The sequence below is a fragment of the Falco cherrug genome, chromosome 8 (assembly GCF_023634085.1).
Source record: "Falco cherrug isolate bFalChe1 chromosome 8, bFalChe1.pri, whole genome shotgun sequence".
Taxonomy (NCBI): domain Eukaryota; kingdom Metazoa; phylum Chordata; class Aves; order Falconiformes; family Falconidae; genus Falco; species Falco cherrug.
In genome coordinates, this window is record NC_073704.1 from 31104143 (window position 1) to 31124012 (window position 19870).

Below are 19870 nucleotides of genomic sequence, written 5' to 3' on the forward strand. Positions count from 1 at the left end.
GTGCTGTTACCTCCAGTTTCATACCAGCAGAAAGCTGGCTTTTCTTATTTGCTCCTGTGTTTGCAAGTATATAGAAGACTTCAGTTCTCAAAGACACAGAATTTAGCCTACAAGTAAAGTTTTTAGGAGTCTGGCTGAAATGGAACATAGCTAATCTTGTGGGTGAAAATTCAGACATGAATATATTTTAAGCGTATCTCCAGTTCCTACCAAGGCTTAGCTACTGCTGAGTTCAGCTGAGCCCGTGTTCAGCTGAATGTTAGAGGTATAGTTGACACTGCCTGAGGTTGGGGAATGGACTACATCATGCATCAAGATCTGTTCTATGGAAGTCTAGCCACCAATATATTAATTTAGTGTCTGAGTGTTTATCCGATGCAGCTCAATATTTCATTACAATGTCTAAAACTCAGCCTTTAAAAAAATACAAACCAGATAAGGTATGGGAGAAAGGAAACACAACCTTTGAAATCCTCTGTGAAACAGAGGCCAGCAGAATACAAAGAGTTTTGTAGCATTTTAGAAATTAAGAGCAGCCCATTTTTATCAAATAAATGCTGTTGTAGCTGAAACAACACAGATTGCAGACACATTTGTAGCTTTCTGTCTTACAGAGAAGCCAAAGTTTTTGGTGAAAGATCTTCCTACATCAATCTGCTTTGAAGTGCTTCCTACAATCATGATAATCTGTTCCAGAAACTGGTCATAACAGAAAACACCATTTCAAAGCAGTCTACAAAGCACATTTCTAAAAATGCTTTCAGTTACACCTCAATTGCAAATATGCCACTGAGCCACTTACTTTTTCATCGGGGAGGGTTGTCTGTGATAAGCACACATTTTTCCTGATCTCCTGCTTTTTAATCATGTCTATCAAGTCATTGTAACTGACAGACATGTTAGCTCTGGTATTCAAAACAAATAAGAGATGCCTAAATTATACTGCTGCATTTTAAAGAGGTACTGTCAGGTTGAAAACCTGAGGCCAGCTCATGCAGCTCTGACTCAGGTTAGTATGCCAATTTCAAAAGCAAATAGTCCTTGGATAAGAACTGCAAGACGTGAACATTTGAGGTTTTTTAAATGAAAAATCCAATTTTAACTTACATAAATGGAATTTTTGTTACAGACGTCCCTTGGTGCAGGATCAGGCCCTTATCTCTTCTACAAATATCTTAGGCCATTAGAACTGCAGACATCAGATTATTTCCAGTTCTTTATACTATTAATTTAAGCCCCTGATTCTACGAGGTAGAAGACTGCCATGTAAATAATCCCACTGGCTCAGGTCCTTGTGATAACTTCACTGAAGCACTTCAGTAGTTCATTTGGTCTATTTGTGGAGAAAAGTCTTATTCTATCCAAGTAAAAACTTCAGAGGTTTTGTTTCCTTCCTCAGTTGAATCAGCTTGGGAAAGGGAAAAAAAAACCAACAACCAAGCCTCATTATTTTACTTCTGTTTCTAATCAATTACTTCTGCATCTCATGCTCAAACATTTGGGAAACTTAAAATTCAACAGAAAAAGAGATCTTGTTGTTTTGGGTTTTAATTAAAACTGGAAATGCTTCTCCTAGTGCTAGATTTTGCAACAGCATAATCTTGCAGACCTAATTTTGGAGGGCGCCTCTGGACCAATATAGCCCCTATGTAACCCCTTCCCATAGGTATAAACTTGTCTTTGAGTTTTTGGGCTCATGCCACTAGCCCTCAGTTAAGCACAACCACAGCTCTTCAATGAGGCTGCACTAGTATATCTGTGAGTAGTACTGGGCTCTTGCACTTTTCTTGGATGTCCAAGTCCTTTGAGAGCTTTGTAAACGGATAGCAGAGTAGGCTGCCAGAAAACAAAGAGTTTTCATTAAATGATAACATCTTTCCAAACTCAAAACAGATATTGTATTACTTATGGGAAGGTTCTAGTTCTCTCAACCACAAGTATCACAGTTAAGTTTAGTGCAGCCGAGCCATACACTAGTATAACTTTTGGAAATAGTTTAAGAGTATTTGCCTTGTGTTAGCAATCAAGAACTCAGGCCAGTAAATTCTCATCCATAGGTCATTTCACTGAGATGAGTAACACTTTGTGCATTTGTGCAGATGGCAAAAATGAGTTTTATTCTGCAGGTTCAGATCTTACACCTGCAAGAACAGAATGGCTTCCTCACCAGAAATTCAACCTGAACTCTGCTCTCAGTCTGAAGTGTCGCTTTTCTCTTTGCCTACAACACAGCACTCCTGAGTGAAAAAGAAAGTCTGGTTAAGCCCAGGCAAAGTGCAGCCAGATGTTTTGACACTTCCCTGCAGAGAGCTCCTGATTCAATGCTGCTCTGATTTACAAGCAGTGCTACTGCTGTAGTCCCTACCCACCTCCCAGCCATCCTCCTCTGCCAGTAAAAACCAGCTGTTGCCTTTTACCACTACAGCTACTCCAGTTCTTCACCAGGTATGTATCACACCAGGCTCCTCATGCCAAGAGCTTCCTATACCACTATCCCTATTTTCTGCCTTCAAACTTTATAAGCCTTATCTCCTGCTGTCTATCATGTGCTCAGCTCTGCTCTGCAATCTCTGCTGTTCCAGTTCTCCCAAACCTTTGCAGCTGTCAGCACTACTGTCTCCTTCGGCCAGTAGCATCCTTAGAAAGCATTCAGAGAAGAGCCATCAGGCAATAAGGATTGAAAAAACACAGAAGAAACCAGTATCATACTGAAATATCACAGAGTAACTAAGAGATTACTTGATTGCAGTTCACAAGTACTTTCACAGGAAGAAAATGTGATGCTCTGGCTCTCCAGATGAGAGCATAACAGGACCAAGAACCTAGCAACTGAGAAACTAAAAAGCAACATAATCGCAAGGGATGCTGAATTTTAAACACTTAACCAAGAATTTCAGGCTGTTCTCTTCCTTCAGAAATATCTAAATCGAAATTGGATGCTTGTCGAGAATAGTTGACTGGTTTGAACATAAATCACCTCAGGAAAAGTTCTTCTGTGCCTTCAGGGAAGACAGATAAAATGACTGAAAGCACCTTTCTGGAGTTACCATCCATCACTGTGGGAGGAGGGACTAGATGGGGAAGTATTCCAGCAATCAAAAGTAAAACGTAAACTAAAGGGTGAAATGCTAAAAACCTGGTTCACATGCGTCCTCTCACAAGTCCGTATTCTTCATTTGAATAAAGACCAAGTGACTGTAGAAGAGACTGCTTCCCTGAAGTATATCATCTGCAAATCTGCCCATGATTTTTCAATGAAAAATTAAATTTAGGTTTGTCAGCCTTGATACACTTTGTCTTTATGAAAATAGGAATGAAATATAACATTGGGAGTAATCTTATCCAGTCATCTTAACTAATTTAGCATTTTGCATGCCTTAGCTTATGAACTTTAGAGAGAGATTCTTGGCAAAGAAGGATGGCATGGTAACTTCAGCCTTCTTAAAATTAACTCACACCAGCTATTCTCAGTAGTACCATCATTATCTGCGAAACTGTGGTCAAATGAAGAATCAATAAACAAATATGAAGAAGAAATTTAGGGGGAAAAACGAAGTGCTATTAGCATTCCAGGAGTATAATAAACTCATAATTCTCCAAGGCAAAGCAGTGAAGCCTGGATTTGCAAAGCAACCACAGACAAGGAGGTGTGCAAAGCTCATTCCAAATATAAGTTGGTTTAATATTTCAAAGACCCATTAGAGGGAACACATAGCATTAGCAATACCATGGTTTGTATTCCTGATGTACAGCCCTAGACAAATACAGAAGGTATCTAGTAAATTACTCTCTCAGGAACAATTTCTGTTGGTTAAGGAATGAAAATGTTACGTTTTAAATATGTTAATAACTTGCTTTTGTTTTAATTCAATCTATATAGATGCATGTCTGGCATGCATATAAAAATTCAAAATAAAGGAATGATCCCTATTTCATCTTCAGAATGCTGGGACCAATTGTGCACATGCAATCAGGGTACTTTTCTTCCTCAAACCGTAGTCACGCTAACTTGAACTGAACTGCTTGTGTGAGTAAAGGATTTGCACGATCAAGTTACCTACTGGCAATGTTTAGCAAGGAGATAAATGCAGAGTCTTGTAAGGCACAGGTCTAGGGCTCTGATATAGGAAAGCAATGAGATGAAACATTTCATTCATAGGATTTAACTACATATTTCAAATTAAGTATGTGAATAAGGGGTTTCAGGGGTTGTAACCTTGCCTCTGCCACTAATGCACTCTATGACCTTGAGCAAGTCATGTAAGACCAGACTCTTCACAGACCTCAAAGTCTAATTCATACTGATTTCAGCTGCTGGCAGTCCTACTTGGCACCTGTCTGCATTGTTATGTTTCATGACATCTTTAACGGATGACCACAAAATTCTTCAGCCATAGTCCTTTCATGCCTCAGTTTCTCTCCCTAATGATTATTACTTCTGACTGCAGAGCATGGTTGTCAAAATGGAAATAAGGGTAAATTGTACCATTATATCACTTGATTATCCTCACAAAGCAGGAACTATGAAATTCTTCATAATTTGTATTATGTGCTACTTGACATCATCCTTCGTCAGTATTGGAACAGTGCATAGTTACAGTGCATAGTCCTGTTTTGCTCATGTTGAATAAAGTATGTATCTTTGTCCTACCACAAGCCACTAATGACACTATTTCCCGTGTTGTCTTTTATTTTAAGTAGGTGGTTACTAGCTGCAATCACAACTTAAAAGCTAAACTCTCTTGGACTGGAGGAGCACCCTGGACACAGGCAGAAACTGAGTCTCAGCTTTGTATTTTTAATGAAAATGTCCTTCATACATGGAGCAGACCGCAAAAAGGTCAGAGGGTGAAATATTAAGTGATTTATAAATACAGACTGATTGTCCTGTCCCAACCATGTGTTTGAAAATCTCCTTCTGGCAGACAATCATCTTCAATCAGGAATAGAGAGCAGGGAAAGGAACATGAGGCAGGGCAGGGGGATCTGTAATCACTCTAACAAACTTTTGAGACCTAGCCAATTTTTCCCTCCCTGCTTTATATATACAGACTCCAATAAGCATCTCTTTCTACTTTCTTGAATTTACTATATTATCTGGTCAAACTGAGTTATCCACAGTGAACTTCCTACCCTTTCGTTTCTTGTCTTCTTATTTCCCCGCCCCCTAATCTTTGATCTATTGTAAGTCAGATTTGTAGGAGATAAGTAAGTAACCTTTAGCTGAAACAGCAGGCTAAACAACTTCCACGTGGCTAGCAACACAGCAAAGCAATTAAACGTGCCCAACAGGCCATCCGTAGTCAGCATCCTCTTCCTTAAGAGGCTGGCCCCAAAGTGTTTCCAGATTTATTTTCTAATACTACCTCTGAGTTGTGCAGATGGCCCCAGCACCCACCCAAAACCTCTTTGAAGTTACTATGAATCTACACAGCCAGGTAAGCTCATTGGCCCTGATTCTGACGCAAGAATGAGGATGTGGCCACAGTCTCATGGGAGTTTGTTTCCTGTCCCTTGAGAAGGCAGGGACGATCTTCTCCCTTCTCACGTAACTAGTCATAACTGTCATAGCCATATTTTGGAAACAGCAATTTGATCTCTGAGTCAGGACACTTTCATACCACATAAGAAATTGTCATTCTGTTATCCTTTCAAATAAAGTTAAAGCTATTTTTTTCATTTTTACTCTACATCGGTAACCTGCACAAGGTTTGCACTTGAAATGAAAAATACTACTTTTAAAATGACAAACACTGAACACGGGACATTCATTACCACCAAAAAAAGCACTCTCTGTCTATGGAGGATCATAATTCATTCACTGATACACGCACCCACATTTTCTCCAAGGAGTTTCACAAATTCGCATGCACTCCCAGCACTAGATTTTGCATTTCAATCTAGGCATTAGCTATAAAAGATGTGTAAAATCTTATGTAGTCAGACAGAAGCTGTTCCCTATTGGCTACATAATAAGCACCTTAGGTGGCTCCAGGGTATAAAATTATTCCAAAAGGGGTGTGGAAAAAATTACACTGCATAAATTGATTCCAGATCCACCTGTTCCAGGTGTCAGCAAATATATTTTGTTAAAGCCATCTGCTTGTCTTAAAAGCTAATAGTTTCTGAAGACTATGGCACAAGCAATCTGTGAAATATACAAACTTCAGAAGCCACAAACCCTTAAATGGCAAATGGCTTATAGATCATCTAGTAGGACTTAGTCTTGCTGTTCTGCAGGACTGCAGACAGCATCTTTGCCCCATATCTGAGCTTATCCAACATCAGGGTAGGTCCTCCATAGCATGGAGGGTTCAGGGATACCAGAGGATCCATTTGGCATCACCAGATCCTGACATACTGTTCCCAATTACAGAGGCTGCTTCACAGGTTTGAAGTTATGATTAAGCTTTTGAGCCCAGCACAATATTTGGCAGAGATAAAACTGATGACTATGGTTCTTCTCTGCAGGTTGCTGCGTCCCAGCTGGTCACATGTTGCTGCACAATGGATAAAGTCAAACCTTTGAAACTGGAACCCTGCAATTTATTTGGCTTCCAGCAACAGCTAATAGGGAGTACGTTATATATTGAGACTAGCAAGCCCATAAGCATTTAGCCTGCTCAACAAAGCAGATGACCCACAGAGGTCAGACACTGCTACAGTTTGTGTTTATCAGGGCCTGATCATGTAGGGTGCTGTTTCCCAGGGATGCATTAACAAGAATGAAGAACATGTAGCACCTTGTAAGATCAAGCTCCTTCACAGCAGCTTCTGGGAAGAAAATATCCTGTGCTTTCTCCACAAATGACCCCTTACTGAAAAACAATGAAATTACACAGATGATTTATAAACTCCTGAGGTGTTCACAATTGATTTGGGGATTAAGACTAGTAATCAGCATGTTTACTTATGATCTCATTTAAACCTCACTAAAAAGTAAATAAAGACACACCAGTCCTTAACCAGCACAGTGCTTTGGTATATGCTTAATTATAAGCACATGAATAGCCCTGTCACCAATTCAGAGACATACTCTGTAACTTGGTAACATCCTTCACATGCAAATTACCTCCCAGACTCACTACATTCGGAAACAAAACAAACTCGTTTGGTTTATAGATATATATTTAATAGCAGTAATACTTCTAGAGTATCATTACTCATACACTCATCATCAGAAAATCACTTTGAGTGATTTTGTGTGGACCTTAAAAATTTGTGCTTTGTATGAGAGCTGAAGCAGAGGTAACTTCGGGAGTCACAGTGCTGTAGTCAAGGAGACCTTGCACACTGAAAGTCACGGTTATGCTGTTGGAGCTCTGCTGCACTTTGCTCGCATGGTTTGAGCCTGGGGTGAAGAATAACCGCTGTCAGGCATTATTTTTTTTTTTTGGACAACAACGAGAATGGAGGTGAAATAAATACTGAGGCTAACTATGCTTGAAGAATAATGTCCAGCAAGCAAGGCACTGTCCACATAAGTTGCAGGCTCAAATACCTGTCAAAGCGTTCTATTTCATATTCAGACAACTCCTACTGAAACTAACAAAAATCACCACCATGGACAGAGATAGGATGAGTCCTGGGACTACTGAGCACAACGGAGGAGTCAGGAGCCCACAGCGTAAAATGTAGAGAAACGATCCCTACAATTAGACTAGCTGACATGCTCCCTTCAGTGAGGTTTTTTTTCCTCCTGAAAAGGGAAAAAAGACAACAGAACAATAACAAAGAACTGTTGACTTGATCCTCAGAGTCAACAACACTCATATTGGGACACAGCCCGTTTCAAGGCACAGCAGGGATAGTGCTGTAATACTCCACAGTTTGTCTCCTGGACTAAATCACAAGGACTCAAACTAAAATAGCAGCAGTTCACCTTCACAGTATTCAGTCTTTAAAAGGTAAGTCCATCACCACAGACTCTGCAATCTCAGCATGACTTGATACTACGTATCTGCTGCACAACAAACACCAATGAATTTCACCCCTAGAGAACCATTCTGAATTGCTTCCACCACTATCTGCAGATGATTGAATTTCTCTTTTTCAGTTTTACACCAGAAATGATCTGGTTGGGCATGATTTGAAGCAAGGCAAATCCAGTTGCAGACTTCACACCGGAATGCACCTAAACTCTGGATCTTGGCATTGCCCCAGCAGTGGAACATATTCACATCACTATGACAGACTCATTCCTCATCACTTCCCCTCTCTCTTGGGGCTGGTCTGCACTTGTCGCTGTAGCTCTTGCCATGAAGGCAGTGAGCATCACTTAGGAGACTTGACAAAGCTGGAGTCCGTTGCATGGCTTTCCAATGACAGACCCTTGGTAAAATTATCCATGGCTCTCAGTAAAAAATTAACTAAGAAATGCTGATCTAATGATTCCAGGCATATAGATAAATAAAAGGTGAAAAGGCTTTTAAAGGCATTCTAAACACAATATTTTAGAAGATGAATCAATATACTTCTCTAAGCTGGAAATAAATGGGTTCTCAAAGAAAGTTAAATTTAGAGAAGAAAATGTTTGGAGTTTTCTTACTATGGAAAACAGTGATGACAGCTCCTTGGAGGGCATTTATATGCACAGCAATCCAAAGCTAGGGCTTCATCATGCTCTTTCTAAAATCAGTGGAGTCAGAACAGGTTAAGGTTACTGCTGCCAGCCTACTTAATGTGAACAAAAGTAGCTTTGCAATCATACAGAATCGTCCTTAATTTCCAAGCCTTCACTGGACAAACCCATATGGAAGTGATGCAATCACAAAGCAAAACAATGACTGCTTTGATCCTGCATCTTTTACGCAGGCGATTAACCTTCCTGATGTCTTTACAAGGAATCACCTGAATAAAGGCTCCCGGATAACACCCTAAATTCCCAGATCCCAGTAGATACAGCACAGATCAGTACTCAAGGCAGAAAGGCAGTCGCGCAGCAGATTGCTTTGTGGTATTGTTTGATACTGCCCCCTTTTGCCAAACTGCAAGTCAACAGCCTAGACTTCACACAAACTTTTCATGTCATGTATTTGTTTTCAGGAAAACATATTCATGCAGATGGTCTTATTTAACCCTAGCATGACTGCTCACATGATTATTAATCCTAACTAAAATAAAAAACTATTGTTCAAACCATGTTTAATATCACAGAGTGAGACTGCTCTCTAGGAACATTTCCTCTAACAAGGATCCATCATGTTTCAGCCCAAGTCAAGCAGGACTTTTACAACTGGCTACAAGGTAAGAAACAAAGACTATAAGCCTGGGTGCATGTTCCCCCAAGTCAGGTGTCTGCCTGGAGAATAAAGGGCAATCATACTGGACAACCAAAGCCATTTTGTTTCGGCACTTATTTCATCTTACTGCAAAAGAGCTAAAATCCCATGGCACCACTTGTATCAAGTTTCTATCTGGCTACATGCACTCCTACTGAACCCAATTCTATGCCATCTTTTTGAGTGTACATGAACTGATCAGGGCCACCTTGTTAGAAGTCATTCCCCACACAGACCCTCATCCCCTACATCTCTCTGTTCAAACCTTTTGTCTTCTGGGGTTGTGCTTTTTCACTAGCTGGAGTTTGCACAACTCTCTCCTCCCTTGGTTGCCCCAACTCTTTGCAAGAGGGGAGGGAGGTCACAGAGGGCAGCCACTGCCAATTCCATCAGCCTAATGGGCTGGGGGGATGAACAAAGCAAATATCTATATTCTGAATGGTGGGATCTCTCTCCCCTCCATGACTTCAGGATTAACATGTCCCTGACAGGGGAGGACAAAAACTTAACCGCTCTGAGGAAAGAAAGCTTGATACAGAGAAAAAAAGAGAAATTGCCTCCACTTCCCTGAAAATGCAAGAAGCATAACATAAAATGCCACGATTCCCTACTATAGCCTGCCTAGTGCAGAGTCTGCTTATCATCCAGTCCAATCTGAACAGAAAAGTTTTAGTCTAAAAGGGAGAAAAAATGAAAAAAAGATGTGGATGATTCAAATGGCTGTTTAAAAATGAAATCTCTATTACAAAAACTGATTAAATATCAGCAGGATTTTTCCTTTTCCCACTGCCACCTTCTCCGCAGTTTATGACCAGGTTTCTCCCTTGGGTGCTTACAAATCACACATATAATCAAGAGAGCACTTTTCTATGAGTAGCTTGTTCCAACTACTTTCACTCCTCCTCCTTGCCTTCACTCACCCAGGATCTCTACTGATCTCAAACAGCAGTAAGAATCAAAGCCCATTATAACTTTTAGTTTAGTTGGTTTCTATTTTGTTTGCAGCGCAGTCGGCTTGGGGTCTCAGCCTACCACTGAACTCATCCAGAGGCAATGAGAGCTAACCTCTTGCAGCTCAGACTATAATTTAGGAATAGAAATATTTGCTGTAATGAGAGGGAACACTTGCACAACAAAAAAAGAAACTTTACTATGATCTGAAACCAATATATCCATACATAAATAGTTCAAGGGGAAAAAAAGGAAAAAAGGAAAAACTTAAAACCCAACCAAAAATAAGAAAAACAAAAGAAAAAAAGCAGGACCTGGCATCTATCATGTGTGGAGACCTTTTTTGAGGACAGGAAATTATCTGAGAGTCTAACCTGAGCCAACAGAGGACAGTGAACCCTTAGGACATAGATACTCCTCTATGCTTACACTCCACCTAAACGCCCATGAACAGACAGGTTCAGTACCGACTTGGCAAGCACACCTTTTGTTTGTTTCCTCTGAGGCATAACAGTAAGCATGTTCCTGGGGAGCAGATGGTAGTACTGGAAAACATAGATCTCCAACTTTTGGTGTGGGTGTTGGAGCTGGATTGACAAAGGTTGTTCCTGGGAATCCCCCCCCCCCTCCCCCCATAAGTTTCTAACAATACACGGAGCTAAAGAACCGCACAAGGCTCTCTGCTTCCCTCTCCCTCTCCCCTTCGCTTTTGATCTCCATCAGGACGTGAGCTGAAATTTAATGGGCCACCCCTACCACAAAGACAAATTACCATCTAAAAAAAAACACATTAATATCCCTCAGTCTGTGCTATCCGGCTTCCCACCACTGCACCCCCTTCTTTCTCGCCACAGCCCCGTTCAGAGGGTTTAGGAAGGGCTGCGAAGATTGGGGGGAGAGAAAGGAAAGAAACCACCTCCGCTGCCACCTCCTAGCTAACGTCCTCTCCAGCGCTGCCGGACTGCAAAAACAGCGACAAAAAAGCCCCTCTCGCTCCACAGCCCGCGGGGAGCAGGCCGGCGGCGCACGAAGCGCCGTGCACAAACAGGCGCCCACGCCCCGCAGGGTGCCCCCGGCCCCTCCATCACCCCGCGCCGCTGCGCCGGGAGCGGCCGAGCCGCGCAGCAGCCCGGGGCTGCCCACCTCCCCGGGATCCCAAGCCCAGCGCCGCCCGCTCGCCCCGGCCCCCCGCGAAGTTGGGAAGTTTGCGCGCCCCCCGCCCCGCGGCCGAGCCCGCCGCCCGCCTCCCAGCCCGCCGCCGCGCTGCGCTTACGGGGTGGCCGCCGGGCTCCCGGTGCGAGGCTCACCGGCACATCGTGCTCCGGCTGCCGCAGGAGCGGGGGCAGCCGCGGCGCGGCTCGGCGGGGCTCGGCGCGGCTCGGCGGGGCTGGGCTGGGCTCGGCGTAGGGCGAGCAGGGGAGCGGAGCGGCGGCTCTCCCCAGCCCGGCGCTTAGGGAGCGCCGCCTCGGGCCATGCGAGCGGCTGCGGGCAGCGTCCCCGCGGCGCGGCCGGAGTTGGGACCGAAGTCCTCCCCTGCGCTCCGCTGTCTCTTCCAGGAGGCTCCTATCAGCACGGCTTCAACTCTTTCCATCGGAGACCGGGGGGAGGAGGAGGAGGAGGAGGCGGAGGAGGAGGAGGTAGGGAAGGAGGAGGGAGCTAGGGGCTGGCAGCCCCAACTCGCACTGATGTCAACTAATATATTCAAAGTTCAACAGGGCATTTCTTCGCAGGCGGATCGCCCTCGCCACCCTCCCCGCTGCTCGCAGCCGGCCGCCCCGGGCCGGCGGGGCGTCCCGTGGAGCGCGGCGGCGCTCGGCGGACGGACCCCTGCGGAGGGGGCCGGCAGGGCTGACCAGGGGGGTCGGGGACAGGGGGATGGCACACTTTTCGGGCGGGTAGGTTCAAGCGCCGCCGGCGTGGGGAGGGCTGAACGTGGAGGAGACGCACCAGCCGAGAGCGAGGATAAGAGCCAGCGGCGGAGCGATGTTTGTTGTTAAATCCAGCCCCTTCCTTCCCTGCTGGAAGGGGCAGGGCCGGCTGCGTTGCTGTGGCCGTGGCTGGGATGGGAGCGGGACTCGGGGAAGCCGCCGGGCTGGGGCTTGGAGTCGCGCCGCGGGCCCTCCGGTCGGGCTTCGGGCTGCAGGGCTGCCGTGCAGAGCCCACGGCAGCGGCTGCCTGGAGACGCCGCCCGGCAGGCTCCCTGGGCGGAGGGCGGTCCCCCGGCCCGCGGCTGCTCCCTTCACCAGGGCCCGGGGCTGTGGCCGCGTCTCCCCGTCGCGATGTCCCCCTGCTCGCCGCGGGCGAACGGGGTCGAAATGAACCTGGGGAGGGAATCGGCGAAGTTTTCTCACGCCGAAGCGGAGACGGCGGCGGAAAATCGGCGGCGAAGCGCGTACGCGGCGCGGAGCGCAAGGGAGAAGCTGCGCTGCTGTGCGCTGCCCGGCGGCAGCGCCGCCCCCCCCCGCGCCCGCGGTCCGCCGAGCCCCGGGGCCGGTCGGCAGCGCCCGCAGCTCCGCGCCGCCCGCCGCCGGCCGGGGCCGCCGCGGGGAGTCGCTGGGGGGTGCTGGGGGGCGGCTGCATCAAACGTGTTATTGCAAGTGGCCGATGTGCCGCGGTGTCCCCGCGGTGAGGCACAGTGCCTGTGCGCCGTTAGCGGCAACCGCATAAAGCTATAGGATGAACTCTGGTGATGGACAAGAAGCCTGGCATAAAGAATAAAGGATAAATATACATCTGGGCTGGTTTCGTGACATATAAAAATCGCAAGAGCCTCAGTTGTCAGCTGAATCCCCAGATAGAATGGCCGTTGCATATGTATGTGTACGTATATAAGACTAGGATTTTTTTTCTTCTGTACACTGATCCAGTCATTCATGTTGACAGTACATTACAGCTATATTAAAAACAGTGTAATTGTATGATGGCTCAGCAATGCTGTGACAGTCAGTTGTAGTGGCAATGGATGTTCTCCCAGTTGACATGTCAGAGGAGTAACAGCACAGATCCACTGAGATGATCGTTATACAATACGTAATTATTTGCCTGTTCTTAATTTCTTAGTTCTTCCTTAATCAAGTAACTATATCACTACATCTGCTCATGCAGTAACACATTTTTGGATACAGCTTCTACAAAACAGTCAATACATTATTTATATGTATAGCATTTTCAATCTGCTTTTCATTTTAAAACTTGCACTGGACAGTGTAAGACAGGTAATGAGTACAAAATAATTGCAATGTGCCTATGTATTCTGCTCAAAACTCAAACTCTGGAATAAGCCTTGAGCCAGGCATAGTCTGGAAGGTGCTGAGCAAACTGCCCCATGTGCAGTGGCATCACATCTGCCCCTCTTTTTTCATCCTCACCTTTGCCAAGACCAAAAAAAAACCAAAACCTCTAGCTGACTTTTTGTGGCAAGCATCTTCTTAGATACTGTCTTAATTTACACATGAATTGTAAATAACTGTCAAGCACCTCCATTTCCCTAATATGCAGGCTGATATTTTTCAATTTAGTAAATTAAATGTTAAATAATGCTGTACAGCAGCCTGTGTTTTCAGAGCAGAACACAGCACAGGTCTGTATTACTGAGCTGGGACACTATTGGCCTTCTTTTTCAGTTTGACTGTAAAGCAGGTGGTTTGGTGGTCTAAACCTCAGGGATAAAACACCTCATCAAATGCCACAACTAAACATGTAATTTCCAGAAGACTGAGCTCAACTTTCTTCTTCCTAAGACTTGCAGATGAGACACTGAGCATTGAACAGTAAGTAGCATGAAACCATATCTAGTTTTTTTTTCCCAATGTCTGTCAACATTTAAAGATATAATGGATAGCACTTTTCTGTTAAAGGTTGAGTGTTTGCCCTAGAATCTTCTCACAATTTCCTGCTGCTATTTTGCTGTTTCCCCGCCAAAACTGGCAGTACTTCTGTTGGTCATGTATGTGCATGCACTGCTCAGACACCCACGAATAAAGGTGTATATAAATTAAAGCCCTGTAATGTTTCCTCGGACACTTGGGGCCTGATACCTTAATGCCATTACACAGCATGTTGTCCGCAAAATCACTAGCCAGACAGGGAAACTACTCAGATCCCTTCAGTAAAGGGCTTGTGATGCAAAGTAGATTATTTTTAAAGTTCAGATTATTTGAAAAAGAGAAAATGCCATGGGAAAAGTCAGGGTATGGCATGTGAAGTGATCTATATCAAACAATTTGTTTTCAGTCTCCAAATCCTAAGCCTCGCTAGAGGGAAGATGTACCGGGTTCCTGTTCTGGGCTTGGCGGAGACCGGGCTCTTGGCAAGACTCATCGCAGTTGCTCGCAGAGGTGCTGAACTGCACCTCTGTCTGTCCAGAGACACCTCTACTGGAGAAACGCCCTTTACTCTGCTTTTCTCCTGGCTTGGTCCCCCAGTCCCACCTGAGGAAAAGCCGCGGTGATCCCCGCGGATCGTTTCTAGACAGCGCAAAATGCAGCTTCACCCCGTAGAAGGGTGTCGGGTGCAGCCGCGTCCCCCGCGCTGCGCCCTCCCAGCCGCTCCGGCCGCCTTCCGCCACTAGGTGCTGCTAGTGCTTCCCGATGGGCCCTGGCGCCGCGCCGCGCCGGGCCGGGCCGGGCTCGCCGGCACGGAGCCTCCCTGCCTGCAGGGTCACCCGGGGCCAGGGGGGCACCCGGTTACCCGGGGGTAACCCACCCATGAGGGCGCCTGCACACGGTGTGGGTTTGTGTAGCACACGTGTGAGCAGGCTGCGTGGCCAGCCGGCGGCTCGGGCGGCAGCAGGTCTGGCACTGGCTTTCCTGGGATCTGGCTGGAGGTGGGAAGCCTGTAGGGAGCAGGGGCAAAACCCACTGCTCCCACCGCCTGGCCAAGTGGGAATGCCGCTGCTGCAGGGGAGAGGCCACCTTTTCTGCCTTCAAACACGGCGGTACAGAGCACCGAGAGGGACGGAGGAGAGTTAAACAGAGAGACAAGCTGCAGGGAGGAGGAACAAAACTCGGAGGGGTGGGAGGACTTTCGGCTATGGGGCGGAAGGCGGCAGGATAACAGGTACTGCTAGGCGCTGGTGGGGACAAGGACCTGCCACTGTAGAACAGAGCTCTATGGGATAAGAAGAGATGAAACCTAGGCTTTTTGTGAGCCAGGTCATCAAAAGACAGTACCCCGAATCACAGCTAGCATCTCATTTTACAGCCTATCTGGGGTGAGCTGTGTTAGCCTGCATTTGCACACAGCAAATCAATCTGTTTATGACTGAACTAGCTGTGCAGACCCTCTTGAGCTCCAGCTGTTCTGGGCATTCTGATAAGCTTTACTGGGAGATCTTTAGGGGGAGATCCAGAGGAAAATCTTGACTCCTAGGTGACAACATTTGATCTCTGAACCACGATTCACCCACATTTGATCTCTGGACCATGATTCCACAGTAGCAGCAGTCTCATTAGAAAAGTAATTTTGCTGTGGATGTCTAGACCATTTCACATAGACTGGAGGAAGGGGAAAGTGCATATGTCAGTGGTAAAAAATTTAAATTATGCTTAAATTTAGAGCTGGGCACATATCTTCAGCCAATCACTACACTAGCCTACTACAATTTTTTATTTCCCTGTAGCACTGCAAGGGGACAGACAGGGTTGCCATGAGGAAATTAGTTAAAATATAGAGAGCAGAATGTCTTTATGCTGATGCGAGTGACTGACCCAAGTGGAGCTCAAACTACCTTTCTAGATAGTACAATGTTTTCTTAACAGGGGAAAAAGTGCATTTCTAAATACTGTATCAGCAAATACTGAAAAGCAATGGCATGCAGCCATAGTGATAGTAAGCATTATCCTGAATGCTGAGATCTAGATCTGAATCCAAATGGCAATTAGCCATAAAATATTTAGGTACATGGCTTTTTTCTTGAATTTTAAATAGGTTGCTAAATAGTCACAGTTGTGGTTTCTGGGCTCAGTCTGGTGGCAACAGTAACATTTTAATTTATACTAAACAGAGGCAAAGTTAAATCCATGACACGAACTAAGAATCGGATGACCTGAAAGCAAAAGAATACAAATGAGCTCCCTGGAGAGAAGAGGCTGTGATGAAACAAATAGAATAACACAGGGGGATGACTTGACACTATCACCAAGAGCGACTGTATTTCACTTCTTTGGAAAGAAATGAAATGAGCTTAAATTGGGACAACTGCTTTATTTTCAGAGAATTACATCTGAAGCCTCTGCTGCCTACAGACAAGTGATACACAATTGTTTCTCCCCCTGAAGCCAGGTAGTGTTAATTGCCAATTTTCATATGTCACTTGACATGACAAAGTCAGCAAATGTCATCATACTTAATAGAGGTAGGCCTGAGTATTCTCACCAAGTCTCACAGAAGTAGAAAGTTCCCAGTTTTCAGACAAGGACTCATGAAACATAAAAGTTGGGTTAATATGATATAGCGGGAAGGAGGGAATATTAAGCTGAGACACTTGTCATGGCCCAGTAAGCAGCCACACTGAGGTAAGATATACAGCACCTAGCAGTCACATAGTTGTTGGCAAATAAAACGAACAGTGAAAAATTAGTTTTTAACAACACCATTAGGAGATTTGATACTACATCAGAAATTGCTTTGCCCCCTCCTCTAACTCAAGCTCTGAGCCTGGAGGCTCTGTTTATTGGAAATTACTTCTGCCTTGAGACTGGAAGTGTAAAACCTGACACTGAACACCTTTATGGTGCTCCTAGATACATACTATCTGAGGGACTAAAAACTTGCTTGGTAAATACAAGTGGGATTTTTTGTTCCCTAGGGAGTATAGGTACCTTTCTAATTACACTTAAGCTTTAATTTAAAGACATGTTGTTTGGCACATCAGACGTCTCACAATGCTCTGTACAAGAACCAGATTTGAATGGAAAGTGAATGTAGGACTGTTGACAGCTTATCTACTGACTTCATACCCAACCTTAGGCAATTCAGCTGAAAGATGAGCTCAAAACTGCAAGTTCCAATTACAACTCTTGCAGTATCTTGCCATATTCTAATTTTCCTTTAAACAGCTACATTAAAAAGCTTTACAGGGACACACCTGCACAACAAACTGTTACATACAGTGAGCTGTGCTCTACTGAAAAGTCTGGGTCTAAATATGAGCAAGTTTTGAAAGTATTAGCATCCCTTCCTCCACCCACTTATGTGATAACCAATGTCTTGATAATGCAACTTGCAGTGTCAGGGGTGGAAAATTCAATTATCAGTGTAGTGGGAATGTGAACATGCTGGTAAAACTGAGTATCTGTTCAGCAGATTGTAATTCTCCTGTAGTATTTGGAATTCATGACCTGGAAAGCCATTCTGAGGACTTAAGGAGTTCATAGCACTCGTTAATATAGTGCCCTTCTATACTTGCATGTTTTTAAAGAACTTAACTAAAAAACATACTGTACCTACTCAGTGTGTGATATTCAGAGGCTTATAATTCAAATCAAAACCAAATGACTTTGAAATCTTACCCACTTTGGCTGCGGGTTTTTTTAAACTAAAAGGTCAGGATGAAAAAAATATTTTTTAAAATGAAATTTGTTTAGTCTTCTCAATTAAAATATGGACTGCTTTTAAAAGCCTATTTTCATCTTTAGGCAGAGGCTAATAAGTTTAAATTTCAACCCTTCATTTTGCAGATTTTCAGACATGTATTGAAAATAAGGGCTTAGAAAACAAACTGCATTGTAGCTTCACCTATGATGGTTGTGACCAAGTCACAAAGTCTTTCCGCTCTTAAGAAAGAGGCCCACTGGAACTGATGCAGACAGATCCATGATCTTTGGGAAAACATGGTTTCAAATTCCTAGGCAGGGTAGGTACTATTTCACAGGTTGAGACATTTCTCAACAACAAACCTGAAATGTAACCCTAAACCCAACAGCTCTGCCTGCTACTTTAGGGGAATGTATCTGCACACTGTAGATGCACACGTTCCCTCTTGAACTGCAATGTACCCCTTTGTGACTTGGCAGTGCAACGGAAGGCCCCATATTAGGGGAACCTCCTTGTGAAGTATAAAGAGATGGAGATCTCCCACAGAGAGCCCTCTTTGCCCTCTTTAATGCCTGATTGGTTGAAGCAAGGTGGCTTCTTCTCTCTCACGCAAAGAGAAGGGTGGTGGAAGCAGTTTTGTGATGGAAAAGAATCTTGGACTAGGCTGAGCAGTCCTAAGAAAAGCCAGTAATATGTGGAATACGATTATTCATTGTTACTTTATCCTTGGTAAACCTAAACACCAAGAAAAAGTTGGGTTAAATGTTTGTGTGTGGCCTGCTTTTGTTAAATTAAAAAGTTGAAAGAGACAGCCGCCATTTTTCTTGCAGTACCTCCGCAAAGAGATTGTGGGATACCACAAACATTGCATTAACAGAAAACTAAGAACACTGTCGCATCAGACTGTACACAGCACTGCTTCCTAACAGAGAGTGTCTGCTTTCCTTCGCCAGCACAACCAGGGCAGTCAATGAAAAAAAAAAATAAAATGATTGCAGCAGAGTGGGCTAGTGCACTAAGAGAGATTTCTGCTTTGCATTTTCAGCAATTAAAAACCCTATAACTTCTTCTCCAAAACATTGCATTCTTCCTTCAGCTTGCCATCACAACATGTAGTGATGGCATCTCAAATATAAGGCACAATAGCAAAGCAAGCAATAGCTTCACAGTGACTTCTAAAGGCACGCAGTACAGCAGCAGAGATCAGGGTGGTTGGAGTGAGCAGTGTCAGTGAGCAATGCACTTATAATTATTCTACTCAGAGAATTCCAACCACCTCCTATATATGTATATAAATATATATTACTGATTATCTCTTTTCTATTTCTTTTCCATGCAAAGTTGTCCATTGGAAATACTTTTACTACATAAAACCATATTTAGATATGTATAATCAAAATACCATTACTATATATATTTCTAATTAGCATAACATGTACTGCAAAGTATATTGTATATTCAGTCTAGTCTAGTGGCCAAAAATATTCCATGAATTCTGGTCAACAATTATCAAGAATTCTATTCCTGCCAGATAAACTGAAAATTATCACTTGCTGACTAAGTCAATATGTTACCCTGCTGGTATGCCATATGGCCCTGGATGCTGAGACACAACACAACCTCATCAAGTGACACCCAAACTGGAGGAATGGTTGATACACTGGAGAGCAGGGTTTCAATTCAGGACCTCAACAAACTGGAGAAGCAAGCTAGGAGGAACCTCATTAAGTTCAACAAAGGCAAATGCAGAGTCATGCATTGGGATCAAAAGTACCCGATGCACCAGGTCAGGCTGAGAGCTGATCGAACAGCTGCAGCTGGAGTTTGGGGCCGGCAGAACAACAGCTTTTGACAAACTTGAGAGACTCTAGAGAAGGGCTGCTACAACAGTTAGGAGAGCAGAGCACCTGATGTACAATGGGAGACTGAGGCAACTGGTTTGTTTAGCCTGGAGACAAGGCCAAGAGGGGGTATAATTGCAGTTTTCCACTGCCTTAACCCATTGGAGAAGACAGATGCAAACTTTTGTCAGAGACACACAGCAAATGAACAAAAGGCAGAAGTCACAAGCTGCAACAAGGGAAATACTGATTAGAAATATG

The 19870-nt window shown here is 44.4% G+C and overlaps 1 protein-coding gene across 5 annotated transcripts in view; it reads right to left on the reverse strand.

Moving 5' to 3' along the window:
* Nucleotides 1-11841, reverse strand: part of SEMA5B (semaphorin 5B) — a 281691-nt gene extending 269850 nt beyond the window's left edge. For 2 of the 5 annotated variants that reach the window (XM_055718844.1, XM_055718845.1), the window contains exon 1: nucleotides 11506-11837. The gene's annotated coding sequence lies outside the window, so the exon portion shown is untranslated. Of the gene's footprint in view, nucleotides 1-11505 lie in introns of all 5 variants that reach the window. The other 3 variants (XM_055718846.1, XM_055718847.1, XM_055718848.1) reach the window with 3 other exon arrangements.
* Between the last annotated feature and the right edge of the window lie 8029 nt (nucleotides 11842-19870).